Raw genomic sequence first — 9,974 nt, forward strand, 5'->3', positions numbered from 1 at the left:
GTGTTCCACCAAATATAAGGAGGTGATGGCTCAGTGCATTTTTGTTAATGCAGCACCATTGGCATCCAGAGGATGAGGATGAAGATGATGGAAAAAATCATATTTGCTAAACATGTATAGCCACTTTTCTTCCCTTTCTTCCATAATACAACAGCATAACAACCATGTGCATATTATTTACACCCTAATAAGTATCAAAAATATTCTAGAGGTGATTTAACATATACAGAAGTTTATATGTAAACATGTTCGTTTCATGTAAGAGTTTGAACATCCGTAGGCTTTGGTGTCTGCAGAGACTCTGGGAACAAATGACCCTCAGACAACAAAGCACGACAGTACAGGCCTTACAGCTCTGTCACAAAGGTGTCAAGTTGTGCACACAGTCAGAAGGAACAATTGTCTGAAGTCTCAAAGACAGTTTCTACCAGTAAAGAAGAAAGGGGACATTCCACATTAAAAGGAAGTATCGTGTATTGGACTCCTACTGGATTCTCGGAAGATTGTGTACCACAGCGGTGAATGCAATTTTTATTAATGCCCCTCCCTCTTTACAACTATTTTATACAGCAGTGTAAAATGTATGGAATCACATTCTCACAATCCCATATCGTGCGGGAAATTCTCAGAACACCTTACCAAGAAGATACCTCCTTCAAGGCTGTATAAAAACATTCCATAAGGAGTAACTGCTATGTAACACCATTGGCAAACGGCAAACAATTAAATTAAATAAACACTTCAGTCTGCGAAATCCACTCAGGTTCCCTGAAATTATTTGTACTTTTCCTAAGCAGGATCTTAAAGTTGGATGATCAGGAGTTTCTGTGTGATACAAAACCACCACTGCACTCCACCCTACTCCATTCCTTGTCCGGTAATTTTAGATCCCGCCCAAAAGAAGTCCCCTGCCTCAGCTCTTGAAAAAGGATTTTCAGATGCACAAGCTATTGACCTGTTTGCTGCCTTCTGAAAGCCTCCAGCCTCCCTGCACCTGCATGGGGGGGGGGGGCAGGCTAAGGCCTGGCAGGGCCTCCAGCCCACCCTCCTCTGGGGAAGAGATGATTCTCCGGCTTGATCTTGACACAGCTGCCCATGCCTGGAGCCCCACAGCAAGCCCACTCAGATGTGCTTTTTCTAGGCATGGGAGGAAAAAATCCCGGCCTTCCCCATGCTCATGGAAAATTCCTCCCACAGTGTCCCAACAATACGCAGCCGGGGCTTAATAAGAGGTATAAATAGATGACCTTTCCCATCTCTTCGTGAGCCCTGGCTTTAGTGAGACTAGCGGCCAAGCATAGGTCACAGAGGCTCTAGATCAGGGTTGTGCAGGATTGCAGCCTCAGGCAGGCCAGACCTCTAATATCACAAGCAGGACTCAGTCTAGAAACAGAGTGTGCAGTTTTTCAAGGACATGAACACTGCAAGTGAGAAAAGTGGATGCTGTTAAAAAAAAAAAAAAAAAAAAAAAAAAAAACGTGACCAGCAAGCATGTCTGGCTCATTTGCCACAGGCCGAACCCTCCCATGAGTCAAGGCCCTGGGTCTTCATGGGGTCTAAGCCATATCTCAGAGTCTCACCCTGTTATCTATTTCTGTACCCAAGGGCTCTGACTACCCCCATATCACTGCATGAAGGCAAACAGAGGACCCTGAGAGGTAGATTAACTTTCCAGCAAACGTCGGATCTGGGAATCTTGGTCAGTTTCTGGAGTCCAAGCTTCATGGACGGAGAACACAAATATACAGCTCCACACACTCATCTGTTCCTGGAAGAGGGAAAGGAAGTGTCTTGGTCAGGGTTTCTGTTGCTGTGACCAAACAACACAACCAAAAAGCAAATTGGGTAAGAAAGGGTTAATTTAGTTTAAACTTCCATATAGTTGTTCATTCTTAAAGAAAGTCAGGACAGGAACTCAAGCAGGACAGGATCTTGGAGGCAGGAATGCCATGGAGGTGTGCTGCTTACTGGCTTGCTCCTCATGGCTTGCTCAGCCTGCTTTCTTATAGAACCCAGCTCCGGGATGGCATCACCCACCATGGGCTGGGCCCTCCTCCATTGATCACTAATTGAGAAAATACCTTACAGCTGGATCTCATGGAGACATTTCCTCAACTGAGGCTCCTTCCTCTCTGATGACTTTAGCTTCTGTTGAGTTGACACACGAAACCACCCAGTACAGGAAGACAGAAGGAATGGGGCTTTCTGTGGCCTTCCTACTTACAGGAAGTGATACCTGAAGGGTGTCTGTGGAAGGAGAAAGAGTTTGTGCTTATGACCAGTGTTTGGCTCTCAGGACATCATGGAGAGACATGATGATAATTGCTATTTAAAGCAGAAAAGAAAAGAAAAACGCTGAAGACAAGAGAGACCAACCACTGTGTTAGTCCTGGTTAGACATGGTCACAGTGTTCTGTCCCTCACAGGCACCTAATATTAACACTATCTAAGGAAGTACATTGTAGTCTGGGTCAGAGCTAGGGTGTAGCTCAGGGCCACAGTGCTTGATTCCATCTGTAGCACCACAAACCAGCAACAACAGCAGAGGTGGGAAAGAACGGCCCGTGATAGAAACAAGCCCTAAGGAATATGGTGCGTGCCTATGGCAGCTGAGGTTCAGACCCCCATGGGACGTTCTTTGCCCCTGACATGTCAAGCATCCTAGATGCAGGTCACTGAGAGTGTAAGCATGCCATGTAGAAGGGGAAGATGCCAGATGCCCATCCTGCTGTGAACACATGCATGTATTCATATGTTTTTCATTCAACCAACCCCATCCCATCATCTGAAACTCTCCTCCCTTCATCCCTTCTTTCCTTGTTTCTTCCTTCCCTCTTCTCTTCCTCTTCTATTCAACCATGGAGCCTCCATTATGATGAGAAAATAACCTACCAAACCTTAGCCCTAAGTCACCCCTTCCGGGGAGGGAGAATCTGATGTGAGAGACGGAAACAGAAAGTGACAGATGGCATTCCTCTGTGCTAAACGTGGAGCCACAATAAAGCCATGAGGTTTGAGACCTAGGAAGGGCACTTTGTGAAGCTCTTTGTCCATCCTGTGTCACTAACTTTAAGAGCTGTCCTCTTCAAATTTAAGACACGGAATTCTAATCCCTCCGCTTGCTTCCTATAACCTTAACATGGCATCCATCCGCAGACCCTGTGGTCCTCAGGAGCAGGCTCCTCCCTCAACTCCATTCCTGTCTATCTCTCCCTTCTGCAGTTCTGCAGCCACACAGGCCTCTGAGTGGCTAAGCACATCTGACTAACAAATGTGCCCCCCATTCCAACTATGGGACACTTCTCTGTAGACTGTTTCCCAGCTTGTGACATAGGCTCATTTTAGCCTCCCTCCCAGAATCCATGCAGCTCTGTCTCTATCCAATGTAGCAATTTCTCTCCTGTCTCTCAAAATCCTTGTCCATTTCTGGAACTCTTTTCTGCAGAGGCTGTCACTAAGAAGTCAACTCATTAAAATGGTTTCTTCAAATGACCAAGAAGCTGGCTAGATTCAATCACAGCATTTGCTGCCGATGGTGCAGTTGTCCCTTGATGAGTGTCTGTGGTGAAATGCTCTTCATCTACTTGATTTCTCCTTCAGGTCTCAATAGTCCACCTTTAAAATGAGGAGTGGTGTTGGAGAAATTGTGACCTACCTCTAAGAGTGGCATGTGTTCTTAATCCCTAGAACGCCAGTAAAGGATCTTATTTGGGAATAGTGCTTTGCAAAGGAAATGGGTTAACATGAAATCATGCTGGCTTAGAGTTGGTCCTTGCAAAATGGAGAAGTCTGACCATGGGAATAGATGCACACAGAGAAGGGGTGATGCTGAGACACAGAAGATGTGTGGAAGATCTAAGGAGAGGGGACTGGAACACTTCTTCCTCGTGCCCTTGGAGGACTGACACTGCCAGTACCTCAGTTTCTGGCCTTGGCCTCCAGAATAATGGAGGCTATACATCCTGATGCCCAAAGCAAACAACCTGTGGTTGCTTGTCACTGTAGCTTGCTCAAGATCATTCAGTGGAAAGGTCTTCTCCATGGTGCTCAGATTCTGTCCCTGTGCCTTTCCCTCCCCCCCCCCCACACCAATTCCTATAGGTAGAAGGGAGGGTTGACTTGTCCTTCAGTAACTGATGTTTCCACTTCCCTCAAGTAAGAGTAAAGTCCTTATCTAGACAGAGCCTAAGAGCCACATTCTTCTGCCATTTCCTAGAACAACTCTGCCAAGGGAATATATGGCCTGCTTTTAAAACAAGAAGCTTTTACTCCCACTCTGTAGCCAATATTTTAAACCCCCATCCAGTGGGCAGCAAGCCCTGGGTGCTGTATACAGTACTAACTAGGGCTTATACCAGCAGTTCCAATGCCCAGGATTTGGTCTCTGTTCAGGTTCCATTCCAACCATGACACTCCAGCTGGACCCTCTCATACCAGAGGACTTAAGCCCAGGCTGAAGCACAGCTTAGTTCTCGCTCCTATTTTCCAGAACCCTGTCCAACATGGGAAATGGGAAAGTCGCCATCCATGCTCAGGAGGCTGGTTGAGCAGCTTGAGGTTTCTTGGAAAGCTCAACTCCGTGCAGATGTGCTTTTCCAAACAAGAGTGGGCCTTGGGAGCTAGCTCATATAGGTCATCTGTCCAGGCTAAAGGGCCAGTAGCTGAGGAGCACATGTCTGACTAGGACTGTAGGGCTTCCTTTGCCGTCTCAGGAAGCAAAACATGGCCCTTGCATGGTGTTGGAGTCAGTAAAGGCAAATACACAAACACAGACAAATACAAATGAGTGAGCTTGTTTGACCTCATCAGAGAACTATGGCCAGATGTCAACCAAATAACCCCAAATCTAGATACAAACAAGTTCTTGCAGGAAGACATGGGGTTAAATATCACTTACCTGGCCAGATATCTCCAAGTGACAGAGAAGCTAGTAAGAAGAGTCAGCTAACGTGTTTAATAAGCTGATAAATGCCACAGCTGAGTTAGTGCCTGTAAAAAGTTAATTTTAATAAGTTGATAAATGTCACGGGTGAACTGGCATGAAGAGAGAAGCACCCGGGGACATGGAGATACAGAGACCCTTTTCAGGATTTCCCTTGTGAGTCTCTGCTGTGTGACTTTAAAAAAAAAAAAAAAGGAAATATAAATAAATGCTTGTTCACTCCAGATAAGATATCAATGAGAAAACAAAGACATGTTTCTACCCAAGTCTCTAGCTTAGTGAATCAATAACTGCCTCAAAAGTAGCTGCACCACAACTCACAAAAGCAGGATCCCAGTAGCTTCCTCCACATCTTGTTGACAGCTTGGATAATAACCATTGTCTTCTGAGCAGTTGTTTCCTGGTGTATGACTTTAGGGAGAGCCTGAATCCTGTAAGTTTCAGGAACTTCCTGCACCTTGAAAGCTCTATTTACTTTCTGAGTCTTAAGACCCTCCCCAAAGGAAGAAATAGCTATACAGTATCCCATCACTTCCTCTGGCTCTTACATTCTTCCTGCCTATTCCACAATACCCACTGAGTCTTAGAGGGAGTAGCATAGATGTCTCATTATCTACTCATAGCTGAGCACTGGGCTACGATGCCACAAAAACACTTATTGCTAGGTGCTGGACCAGTTATGAATGTCTATAGTCCATTGCCTTTTACAAATAATTCTCCCTTCATGACTGACAGAGGATGACAGAAACAGTAATCTATGGTCATAAACATAAAAGTTGAGAAGGCAATTTGATATATCATGCCTATTTGACAAAACAGTAACAGTGGTCTCCCCACTGGCAGTTATGAGCTCCTTTGACTTACAGTGACTTACAGTATTAAACATGAGTTCCCTCTATTAGATTGAGCCTTAAATCCAATCAGAAAACAATTTGGTTGTACCCATAACAGTTGTGTCATCATTTTACATGTGGTTATGTGTTGCCTGATAGGTTGATCCAGTAACACACAGGCTATATAAATGAGCAGAACTTTTGATGAGAATTCACCCTCAACATCCAACTGGCACCTTCCAGCACTGTGAAATCCAGCCCAAAGAAAAGGAGCCTCCAGTTCAGTCTTACCCTGATTTTTCCCATGTCTTGAAACCAAAACATATGGAGTTTTCAGCAATGTCTAATTCTGGCATGTTATCAACAGCTGTGACAATAGCCTATGGTTTGGGAGGACTCTAGAGCTTTCCTGGTCATTAACTCATAAGGCAACAGCCCACCTGTACCACTGAGACTTTCACACAAAAATCTTGTGGCTTGTGGGTGTGCCCTTCCGTGCAGAATGCTTTCATTTAAATGTCTTAACTGCTCTTTTACTGGTCTTCCAGACGTACTCTACAACTCTGTGAGACTCAAGACTTACCATCTTCTAGAAAGACATGCTTTACAGAGGGTCAGCATGATCTCTGAGTACTGTCCATTGTCTGCTCCAAGAAAGTGTCAACCGGTCTTGGACAACTGAAGGGATACTAATGACAGAAATCCTGGCAAGGTTCGAAACAACATGAAATGACATCATCACTTGTGTTGACTGCTTCATCAAAAAAGCAGTGTTGGGAACCATGTTGGAGATGGGACATATTCCACCTAATTCTCTGTAATCCACAGTCCTTTTCCAACAAACTCTCCAGTTCCATCCTCTGAGGTATTGCTGCTGGTGTGGGACCACTCAACGTTGTCTTCCCACCTCTGAGGATCTCTGAGGCCTGTTTGCATTGCCTAGGCCTGCCTCAGGCCCAAATGATCTCCACTTCCACCATAGCTTATTGAAGGAGAGAAAGGGTGATAAGAATGCACCACCTTTATGTCAAATGACTCTTTTGTTTTTAATCTGTACTGTTTTATTTATTGTTTGTCTTCTGTGAACTGCTGCACAGGCTTTAAAGCCTTCCAAATGCTAACCTGGACAGAACTGATTCTGTTTCTTTCCCAGAAACTCTAGATTGACACAGTCTTGCCACATCTGCCTTCTAGTGAACTGGACAGACCCCTTTGTCTGTTTTGCCTTTTTCTCATCCCCTCGTGACTTGCTTTACACTTTGCTAATATGAGTTATTCATATTGGCCAGAGCCTCACTTACTTCAAAGGGACAGCAGACCAATATGGGACTTTCCCATACCACTAAAGCTTCATACCAATTCTGAGGAGCTTGTTGAATTAACCACCTTCGTGGCTCTCCAGAGATATAGTCTCCTATGAATTAACTAATATAATTATTTACATATATCAGGATCAGTGAGCTAAGGGTCAAACACTGCCCCCCTCATACCTAATTCTCTCAGCACTACCTTCCCCATCTCTGTTGTCTTCCTGTCCTGGATACTCATGGGGAGCTACGGCCATGGAACCAATAGTTCCCAATGGCTCACATGAGTTCTTCACAGTGATTTCCTTTGTATGGAAGAGAGAGGGGAATCACACACTCAGTTTCTTTCCTTCCTTGTTGCTCAGACTGAAATCATGTGTCACCATATTCTAGTGTCTTGAGCAAGCTTATATGAGGATTTTACATTTCTTGTTTAAAGATCTTTCCCAATTCAGGCAGCTCATAAGCAGTACATTCCTTAAATTAGCATAGTGTGGTAATTTAAATGAGCATGCCCGCCCCCAGGCTCATATATTTGAATGCTTGGTCTGCAGTTGGTAGAAGTGTTTGCAAAGGACTAAAAGGTGTGATTTTATTGGAGGAAGTGTGCCACTGAGGGTGGGATTTGAGGTTTAAGAATTCCAAGTCATTTCCAAGTTAGGTCTCTCTCGTTTGCTTGGTTCCTCACTTCTCTCTCTCTCTCTCTCTCTCTCTCTCTCTCTCTCTCTCTCTCTCTCTCTCTCTCTCTCTCTCTCTCAGCATCTGCTCCCCTGCTTGCCTGCCTCCTGCGTTCTGCCATGCTCCCTGCCGTAATGATCACAGACTCTTAACAGTGAAATTGTGAGCCCCCAAATTAAATGGTTCCTTTTATAAGTTGCCTTGTTCATGGCTTCTCTTAACAGCAATGAAAAAGTAACTAAGACACACACTTTCCTGCAGCAGCCGTGACTAAGACCTCATTTTGATGCTGCCCTTTGGGTTCCCTCTCCTCTGTCTTAAGAGAGAAGCGAGGGCTAGCTATCTTCTGTACTTCAGCCGCATCTTCTCTTCTTTACAGTCTGATTCTTCTCAGTGGTCCCAAGTTAGCAGAGACAATACAATGTGTCCTGCTTTTCTCATGCATCTTGTCAGCTACAAGAAACAACAAGGCAACTCCTCCCTTTTCCCACTCTCCTTAACAAACGAGAAGCCAACATGGAGTACAACAGCTACTCTTGAAGGTTCAACCCTCAGTTCTACTCAGAAAAAGCCTTTTGTATTGACTTCTAGGTTTATTCCGCTATGATGTCCTAAGATGCAAGAGAGCATTCTAGTTCTTTTGTATTTGTTAAGACTTATTGGTCTAGAATATGGTTTATTTTTTAGAAGTTTCCATGGCTCACTGAGAAGAATGTGTATTCTGTATCCATTGGATGGAATATTCTGTGCATATTTGCTACATACATTGATTCGTGATACACTTTAACTCTGAAGTTTGTTACTTTTAGCCTATATGACTGATCTAAAGATTAAAGCTGCGTATTGCATTCACTGCTATTACCACATTGAGATCTAATATTTTAAGCCCAGTAGTTTTTTTCTTTGTAAAATTAGGAGTGCTGACATCCAGTGCACACGTGTTATTGTATCATCTTAATGATTTTTTCCTGTTGCTAATACACAGTGGCCTTTTCCATATCTTCTGATTTTGCTTTGACATCTACTTTGTCAGATATGAGACTCACTGTGCCAACTACCTTTTGGCTACCATCGTTTGATAGATTGATTTATTTCTTTTGACTCTCTTTCCCAGTGATGTGTGTTCTTTGGCAACAACAGACAGTTGTTTCTTGGGTTTTGTTGTTGTGGCTGTTTATGTTTTACAGTCACCTGGGCTGCATCTCTTTATGTACGAGTAGAAGCCATTTCTACTTACATTTACTATGGAGAGGCTTTTACGACTTCCCATGATTTTGTTAGTTATTTTTCTGGTTTCTAGGATAGTTGTTTGTTCTTTTATTTCTCCCTTATTAGTATTAGGGATGTGTTGGCTTACTGAATTAGACATGATCAACTCTTTCCTAACTCGCTTGTTAGCCTATTTCTGTCAAAAATGTCTTCCTTCTTGTAAGTGAGACTGTCTTTAGCTCTTTCATTGTTTTGCAGTCATCAAACTTGTTGACTATAAGCTATGTTACTTTGTTCCTGTCTCAATTCTCTGTTCCTTTTGAAAGGTAGATTTACCAGATACAGAATTCTTGGCTGCCAAGTCATTTGCTTTCAAGGCTGGAAATACAGTGTCCCATGCTTTCCTGGCCTTTAGGATTTCTGGCGATAGATCTGATGGCTACATATTTGCCTTTGTAGGAGAGTTGGTGTTCTTCTCTCCAGCTTGCAACGCTGCTTCTTTCCTTTGTGTCTTTGATCTTGACTATAAGCAGCCATGGAAAGTTTCTCTGGTCTTGCATGTTTGAAGGATTAATACATCATGTGTTTTAGCATTTATTAGCCTTTTACATTTTTAAATTTTCCATTATAGTTGTATTGAATTGATTCTCTCAGTCTTTCTTTTTTCCTCCAAGCTCCATCTTGTATTCTGAAGATTCTTAGAATTATGAAATATTGGATGTTTTCCTCCTTTATTGATGTTTGAATGTGTCTCACTGGTCATCATCTTTCTCCCATTTGGTTAAGTGCATTGTCAATGCTTTCCTCGGTGTTCTTTATTTGATCCACTGTTTTTTGCTTCAGTGTTTTTCTGTTTTGTTTAATCTCAGTCTTTTTGCTGAATGTTTCCATGTCTCTGACTTTTTCATCCAGATCACATATCACTGACTTTCTTCACCTGTGTGCTCACCTTTTCCTGCATACATGCTGTTGTCTGTTCTCTGCAACTCTTGTGTTGAGCTCACC

The sequence above is a fragment of the Acomys russatus genome, chromosome 13 (genome assembly GCF_903995435.1).
Source record: "Acomys russatus chromosome 13, mAcoRus1.1, whole genome shotgun sequence".
In the NCBI taxonomy this organism is placed as follows: domain Eukaryota; kingdom Metazoa; phylum Chordata; class Mammalia; order Rodentia; family Muridae; genus Acomys; species Acomys russatus.